Source organism: Eptesicus fuscus, chromosome 2 (assembly GCF_027574615.1).
Source record: "Eptesicus fuscus isolate TK198812 chromosome 2, DD_ASM_mEF_20220401, whole genome shotgun sequence".
In the NCBI taxonomy this organism is placed as follows: Eukaryota; Metazoa; Chordata; class Mammalia; order Chiroptera; family Vespertilionidae; genus Eptesicus; species Eptesicus fuscus.
The window spans coordinates 64,563,416-64,572,365 of NC_072474.1; positions in this window are offsets into that span (position 1 = coordinate 64,563,416).

Here is an 8,950-nt window from a genome sequence, read left to right on the forward strand (position 1 = left end):
GTTGCCTCCCACATGCACCCTGACCAGGGCCAGGGATCGAGCCTGCAGCCAATGTACGTGCCCTTAACCAGAATTGAACCTGGGACCCTTCAGTCTGCATGCTGACGCTCTATCCGCTGAGCCAAACAGGCTAGGGCTAAGCTTAATTTTAAGAGAGCCAGAAGTAAAGACAGAATTGCTGCCCTCCATAGCTGTCTGGGCAGGTTAGATACATAGAGAGGAGACAGAACAGCCATAGTAGAAGGTAGTTTTTGATGATGAATGCTAGATGAACGTCTGTGTAAAATATTCTGTGCTGGCAGTTTAGTAAACGTAGAAATTGAGCCTTTACTTCCCTCCAACCCTAATAGGTGCAAACACTTTATTTACCGTCAGTTTTCCCAGATCACAGCTAGGCTGCTGCCTTGATCCACCTTTTCTATGGGCAGTAAAATTCCAAGGTGTCATCTGGAATTTAGGAGCCAGGCTCCATTTACGCTAATGAGTGACTTATGGTTAAATCTTCATGAATCAGGCTGAACATGTCCCTGTAGGTACTGGTTCACATTTCATTTCTGTGGGCATCACACCAGCCTGCACTAAAATTGCTTGCATCATTTAACGTGTAAGGGTGTCCAACAAACCTATGATTTATGGTTTAGAAGGTATTCAGCTTAACCCAGGCTATTATTAAGAATTTCCTGGTTTCTTGGCCACAGTTTCACATTCAGGTCAAATACAATTATAAATTTCCAAGCCCTCCTTGTTTCCTGTGGGACTTGGGTCAAGATACTTTATATGTGGAATAATATGACCTTAAAATGGCTGTTCTAATAATAATGGAATCATGTAAATTTACTTCTGAAAGCTAGAGGTTTAAGTTAAACATCCATGACAATTGAGTTGCCAGAATGTCTATTTTTGTCATTGTAATGATTTGTAAAATAACCTTCAGATTCATAGTCATGTGGGTGAGCAGTTTTTAAAATACTGTCATGAAAAACCCAAGGGACCAAAAAAAATCACATTTCTATTTTCTATATATCTCTGAATAGTTGTTTATATAAATGGTGCCTACTTTGATTGCAAATGTCAGGAAACATTGTCTAGGTGTATAATTCAAGGTTAATAAGAAGGAGTTCGGTTATATGATTTAGTCATGAGCCACAGCTTGAGGCCTCATGAGTCCACCACTAATGAGTCTCCTCCAGATTTTCCTCTAATGCTACAAGGTTCTGAACCTCTGAACTGCTGTGTGTGTGTGTGTGTGTGTGTGTGTGTGTGTGTGTGTGTGAGTGAGAGAGAGAGAGAGACAGAGAGAGAGATAGAGAGAGAGAGAGAGAGAGAGATTCTTCATGCCTGTGTGTTTGCCCTTTTGTTTGGGGAACTGATCCTTGCTAGCATGTTCCTAACAAATTGAATCCCTGTTGCAGTCTGGCTGCTAGATTGAGAGCCATTAATAATTGGCAATTTGTAGCTGTCATAATGATGCTGGGGATTTTCCAGATGGCCTTTCCCTTTCTCTTGAGAAGAGCAAAGACATATCCTTATTCTCTTTGATGGGGTTTTAATCATGCAGACATTGGCCATGCCCCTTGACCCACGGAAGGGACTTGGTTGGCTCATCTCTGGTCTGGGGACAGACCTGCCTTGTTTTCTATAGGACAGGTTCCCATGCTTTCTGTTCAGGTGGGTAAAAGTAGGGTGCATTAGGATGGAGGTGGTAGAAGTATTGGGGTGTTGCAAGTGTACATTTGAAAAGAAAAAAAAGAAATGCCTGTATATATATATTTTAAATTTTATTGCTTTCAGAGAGGAAGGGAGAGGGAGAGATAGACATTAATGATGAGGAAGAATCATTGAGTGGCTGCCTCCTGCATGTCCCCTGTCAGGCCTGGGATAGAGCCCACAACCTAAGCATGTGCCCTGACCTGGAATCCAAATATGACCTCCTTGTTCATAGGTTGATGCTCAACCAGTGAGCCACACCTGCCAGGACATTTTAAGTTTCAGAATAACTAAACCGGGTGTTAAGGGGACAAAAAGTAGGAAGATGAGAGCATTATGTTTCCTTTGGGCCTAATCACTGACTAGACAATGCAAGTTTAAATGAGGAACAAAATGGTAGTTTCATAGCATATAATTTTCTCATCTCTAACTTTATTCCCCTTCTTGTGCCACTACACCATACACCCAAGAGAGAGGAAAAAAAGGAATTTTCTGTAAAGTTTTATAGTTAATGTTATCTGAGAGGTGTTATGTTGTAGAGTGGGATAGTGGGAGTTGAGATATGTCTCCTGCAGAACAGATGAATGTTCCAGCATCAAGCTTCTTTCTGCCTCACCATCCTTGTAGTTGGGCTGCCCTTTGACCAAAGTCCTGTTCCCTATGCTTCACAGAAATCTCTGTAAAAACACAACCTTCTTACATACTTTCCTTGACCTGCTCAACTGAACTAGGTTGTCCCCTCCCTGCCCCGCTATATCCTGAGTCTGTCTCCTCACTCTGCTCTCCTCTTCCTCAAGGCACCCACTGTCCCTGGGTAGCTGAGTAATGTCTGCCTGTCTCACCAGAAAGTAAGCTCCAGGATGGAGGGCAGGGGCTGTGTCTTTTACTGCTATACCCGCAGGGTCCAGTATTGGGTGGAGATTAAAAACATAACTTACTGAATTAATGTCTTCATTTCTCACCTTTGGCTCTGCAGATAGAACCCGAGCCTCTATACATGCAGAGCTTTTCTATGCTTGCTGCATCTCATAGATGCTCTATGAGTATTCCAAGAGATGCAATATTTTTTCACATTTCTGAAATAAGGATACATATTCAAAATATACACTGAGTGGCCAGATTATTATGATCTCTGAATGCATAATAATCTGGCCACTCAGTGTGTATATATCCTACCTAATAAAAGAGTAATATGCAAATTGACTGTACCTTCTCTACACCCACAAGCCACACCCACCAGCCATGCCCACCAGCCAATCAGAGTGAATATGCAAATAAACCCAACCAAGATGGCTACAGCCACAGAGAACAGGAGGGTGGCTTGGGTTTCCCAGGCAACGGAGGGAGCCAAGCTTTCCGCCTGCCCTTGCCAGCCAAAGCCTCCACTCAAGGCTACAAAGTTTCAATTATAGAAGGTAAACAATCCAAACAGAAATGGCAGCAGCCATGGAGCTGGAAAGAGCAGGAGGCTAGGGTTGAAGGAGGAAGCCAAGCTTCTGCAGCCCTGGCTGGCCTAGGCCTCCATTCCAGGCTACAAAGTTTCAATTATAGAAGGTAAATAAACCCTAAACAGAAATGTCTGCTGCCACGGAGCGAGCAGAAGGCATGGCTCCGCTCCAGGCTACAAAGTTTCAATTGTAGAAGGTAAATAAATTCCAGATACCAGGGCCTCCTCTTGGGTCGCCAGGGGGCGTGGCTGGCCTGCAAAATATACACTGAGTGGCCAGATTATTATGATCTGCAAACCACCACAGGCCCCTTGCTCAGGCCGCTCCACGCCCCAAGGGAACCCCCACCCTGATCCAGGACACCCTTCAGGGTAAACCAGCTGGCCCCCAACCATGCACCAGGCCTCTATCCTATCTAATAAAAGAGTAATATGCAGATTGACCATCACTCCAATACACAAGATGGCTGCCCCATGTATTCAAAGATCCTGCCCCCATGTGGACACAGGATGGCCATCACAAGATGGCCAGCAGGGCAGGGCAGTTGGGAGGCACCAGGCCTGCAAGGGAGGGCAGTTGAGAGGGACCAGGCCTGCAAGGGAGGGCAGTTGGAGGCAATCAACCCTGCAGGGGAGGGCAGTTAGGGGTGACCAGGCCGGCAGAGGAGGGAAGTTGGGGCCAAACAGGCTGGCAGGGGAGCAGTTAGGCATCAATCAGGCTGGCAGGGGAGTGGTTAGGGGGTGATCTGGCTGGCAGGCAGAAGCAGTTAGGGGCAATCAGGAAGGCAGGCAGGTGAGCAGTTGGGAGCCAGCAGTCCTGGATTGTGAGAGGGATGTCTGACTGCCCGTTTAGGCTCGATCCCTGTGGGGTCCCAGATTGGAGAGGGTGCAGGCTGGGCTGAGGGATACCTCCGCTCTGTGCACGAATTTTGTGTACCGGGTCTCTAGTATATATATATATTAGAGGCCCAGTGCATGAATTTGTGCATGGGTGGGGTCTGGCCAGGGGGAGGGGACATGGGAGGTTGGCCGGCCTGCCTGCTAGTTGAACTCCTGGTCGAGGGGACAATTTGCATATTAGCCTTTTATTATATAGGATATACACTGAGTGGCCAGATTATTATGCATTTAGAGATCATAATAATCTGGCCACTCAGTGTATATTTAATTAGGTAATGGTTACTACCCGTCAAGGCTGCTACTAATTTAATGTATACTTATTTGTAAGTTTGTACATATACCACTGTCAAGTTAAATGCCAAAGAGTGGAGAAACTGAATTTCTTTTTTGGGATCATCATAAACACAAATAAAAATAAACAAAACTTAAAAAATTAAAAAAATAGAAGTTGTAAAATTTTCTTGCACACCCTACTAGATCATTCTGTGTGTACACCCTACTAGATCATTCTGTGTGTGCACACACCTCTCGGTGGGGATTAGTGTTCTAGAGCAGGGCTTTCCTGAGCAGAAGACCCCCTGGAGCTGGTTAACAGGAAGGCTCTGATTGGTGAGTCTGTGAGGCCCTGGGATTCTGCATTTCTGAGCAGCTCCCAGGTGGTGCCAATGGAATTGGTTTGTGAACCATACTTTGCATAGCTGTCAGGTATCTTGCTGCCCAAATATTCATAAACCACAGAGATTTAGATGCTCAGGTTAAACAGAGTGACATGGCATTTCTATTTTTTTGGGAATAATTATCTTCTGTCTCATGGTTTGCTATTTCCAGGTGGAATCAGTGGAATGTATGTGACCTTCACTGCGCTGTGGAATGATTGCCCATCAGAAAATATAAAGTGAAGGACAGCTGGGCAAGGTGAACGTTTGTTGATTCTTCATTTCTCTTAGCCTTTAACATCTAATAATCCATTCTAACTCCTCTGGGAAGATGGCAAAAGCACACCAAGCCCCACGAGCAGGCTCTATGCTTGGTGCTTTTCATGTGCCATTTCAGTTCAGATCTGGCTCTAAAGGCAGAAACCAGTCTGAATACACTATGGTGTGTGTGCATGCGTGTGCGTGTGTGTGTGTGTGTGTGTGTGTGTGTGAGAGAGAGAGAGAGAGAGAGAGAGAGAGAGAGAGAGAGAAAGAGAGAGAGAGACTGGCTCAGCCTTCTCTTCTGACCCTCTGTCTGACCTGCCATTCTGGCTCCCTGTGCTCAGGGATGTGGTGAGGATTTCCCAGTTAGTGACAGAATCTGAGTGATTTGTAGGCATTTTTGTGCTGATTATCTTGCCCTCTAGGCATGAGCTGTGTTGTATCAGGAGGGCAAGAGGGTTCCAAATAGATTTAATATTCCTTGTATGAGCTTCAACCATCTGCCCGCCAGCTTTCCGTGTGAGCATAATATATGTTTGCAGAATCAAACACAAAGAGCCTGGCTTTTTCCCTCTTTCTTTTTCCTTTCTCTTCAAAGCCTTTTAGTTCGGATCATTTGCGTTTTCCTTTTTTTTTTTTAATTTTTTTTTGGGGGGGGGGGGGGTAGGTTACCAGGGTCATCCTCTTTACAATTATATTTGCTTTCATTTTATTTTCGGATGCCTATGGCATATTTAAATAATTGGGTTCCCTTTTCTAATCCCCAGTTACCCTCCAACAGAGCTATGTGCTTGAAATGGATAAATGTCTATGAGATCTTGGATGCACTCATGAGGTGCTTGGGATTAAACCGCAGGCATCCCCAATGGGTGCAGATTAGACCCTGGACATCTGACAGTTCTTCCCAGGATGAACCTGAAGGCTGTGTTTCTGACTGATGAAATTTTTAATTTATTTCTTCCTTCCAGGGAAATCCTGTGACTACTGATGGGCTTGTCCTCCTAGCTACAGCTCACTGTAGGACTGAGGTTATTTGGATGTTGGTTGTCTTTGACCTGGAACCCTGTGTCTTTTAAGGTAATTGAGAGATGAGGATCTTAAGCTCTGAAAGAGGTGAAAATAAATTAAGCCAATTGAATGGCGTTCTTAACTTAAAAATCCCACTTATGCTAGAGAAAGTTGGCAGCAGATTTGGAAAGCTCTTTAATTTACATGACAGTTGGGTGCGAACACTACTGGAACGCTCCCAGCATTACTCAGCAGTCAGGTGTTGGGCAGGAGGTGCCTCATGGAAGGTGAGCTCGGAGTACTCTTGTGCAGGACTCGGGGCACAGCGGTCAGGATCCTCCTGTTCTGCTCATTTGTATTTAGTCAGCACACGTTGCATTGGTTTGCACTGGACAGTGTTTATTTAAAAACTGCTCCCTCTTTAAATTCATGTCAGATTCAGTTCTTCCTAGGGGAGGGGATGGGGGGCTGAGAGAGCCCAATCCCTTCCTGCTCTTCTAGTCTATGATGCAGGGAGGCAGGGGAAGGGTGTGGGATCTGCAGGACGGCCTGGATGCCTGGCCAGGCTTCATCCCTCTATGGCTACTTGGCCTTGGGAAGGCCACGAGCTTCTCTGTGCAACATTTTCTTCAATTGCAAAGTAGGGATTATGAGAGTGTTACCCAAAAGAGTTGATGAAATGATCAAACATAATAATGTATAATGGTATATGCAAAGTGCTTAGCACAGTACAGCCTCCATACTGCCATGCTGGCTATTGTACCTGTCGTTACAGAACAGAAGTGAAGGATGGAGAGAAAGGGAGTGTGGATTCCACATCGTGACTTGTGCTGTGTGGCTGTGGAAGATGCTTCTGAAACACACCTCTGCCTGTGGAGAACTGATAGGGGAAGGAACAAAGGAAATACAAATAGTGCATATATTGCTTGGATTTAAATATGTGGCTGCTATAGAACTCACGGAGCGGTGTGGCTGGATGGGAACCATCCCTCCCGTTCAGGGAGGTACAGGACTAACCTTGCCCTCTCCTCCCCCCAAAGCCCAGGTGTTTGGATTTGGTCTGACTTTGAGTCATCTTTGAACTGTATTGGCTGTGAGGCTGATGGAGCCCGAGGGGTGACCTGTCTAGAACTTCTCCATCTCACTGAATATCTAATGCAGAGCAGACCTGGGCCTCTGTGGATAGTTAGAACTGAGCCAGCCTTCGGGGAATGGCATGCTTCCGGCCAGAGCCAAGAGCCTGTCCATTCACTGTCCCAGCTGTCTTTCATGTGAGCTGTCACAGGCGTAGGCCACGCCAACGGAGATGGCAGACCAGTCAGAGCAGGGGTGTGAAGCAATGAAATGCAAACGGAAATGGTATTTGCCTCAAGCACCTTCCGGGGTGTCCTTCAGATTTTTAGCTTCCTGGTGCCCTGTTTTCCACAAGGATCCAGGCTATCGTGTGTTCAGCTCTCTCCCTGCAGCAGCTCTGCTTTTCAGTGCTGGCTCCCTCTCTCTGCTCCATTGTTTGTGGTCTCTGTGGCCACCCTTGCTCACTGGGTGGTGCTGTGGTCCTGGCCTGGTGTTAGCCACAGCTCTACTTGCTGCTGCCCATCGGTGCACTTGGCTCCAAGGGCTCCATACTGATGTCCCACTTCTTTCCCAGGTGACTTTGGCCGACTTGAGCTGATGTTCCTAGGGTTATGGCGTAGCTTTGATGCCACTGTGGGCTGTGTTGTTATGTAGCATCAGTCTTCTCATTGTCATTGGCATTGACTTGGGCACTCCCACTTTCACCCTGATGAATCAGGTCCTTTCCCGACGGCATAATGACTCTTATATTCAGCCCCAAACTGGGGAAGGTGTAGCTTATTCTCTTAGTCTCCTATCACACTTATAATATTGCAACTGTTCCATTTATGGATTCAATTTATCCAGGCTGTACCTCTCGTGGGTTACAATACAAGTTCCCTCCAGGACTGGGGTGGAATATTGATGTTACAACTGAATGACTTACCTCTTAAAGAGCCTAACTTCATTATGTGCTGACCATTAGTCAGTTATATTGGCCCAAACCTTGAATCTTTCCCACATTGGAATATGTCTCCTTCCCATCGTTGACAGCCAGGGCAGGGCTGGGAGGGTCAGGTGTATCTGTTTATGCATTGAAGATTCTCTGGCCATCAGCTTCAAATATCCTAAAATATTCTGCCAGGGAGCCCTAGTATAGCTTTCCAAATAAGTAAACCTTGGCAGGCCACTGTGCCAGTATTGAAACCCAACATTCCTGGCTGTGATGTGGGAATGGTACCTCAAGGATATGAGACTGGGGATTGGGTTCTCTCTCTCTCTCTCTCTCTCTCTCTCTCTCTCTCTCTCTCTCTCTCTCTCTGCTTCCTTCTTTCATTTTTCACCTAACTCAAAGAAAAGTACTGTTTTCCAGGGAGAAATTTCAGCCCTGGCATGAATTAGAGAAGATGTGGGGTTTCACACAATGGGCATGACTCAATGGAAAGTGTGTGGGCCATCAGGAGACATAGAATCGGGCCCACTCTGCCAATATGATGTGTAAACTTGGGCAAAACCTTAACCTTTTTGTGCTTCTGATTCTGTAAAGCAGGGTTGGGGCAGGGGAACGGTGGATTGGACTAAATTCTTAAAAACACTCTTCTTTTTGATGGACTTGGGCTTTTAGCAACTAGTGATGGAAAAGGGCTGGTATTTGTTAGGCGTTCCCACCCACCTTCTTGGTAAGGCAGAATGGGGCCCAAACTGAAGCCACATGCTCCCTTTTTGTACCAAGAAAAAAGCAAAGCAAATATTAAGTTTCAATCAATAGCACTACTTGAACACAGAAGATGGAACTATTTTCCCCCAAATTGTTTTGATTGCTGCCAGTAATTGCTATTTGGTACGAAATCCATTCAGATCATCAAAAGCCAAAGGAACATACAGAGCATGAAAAGATATTGTAATTGGCACCATTGTA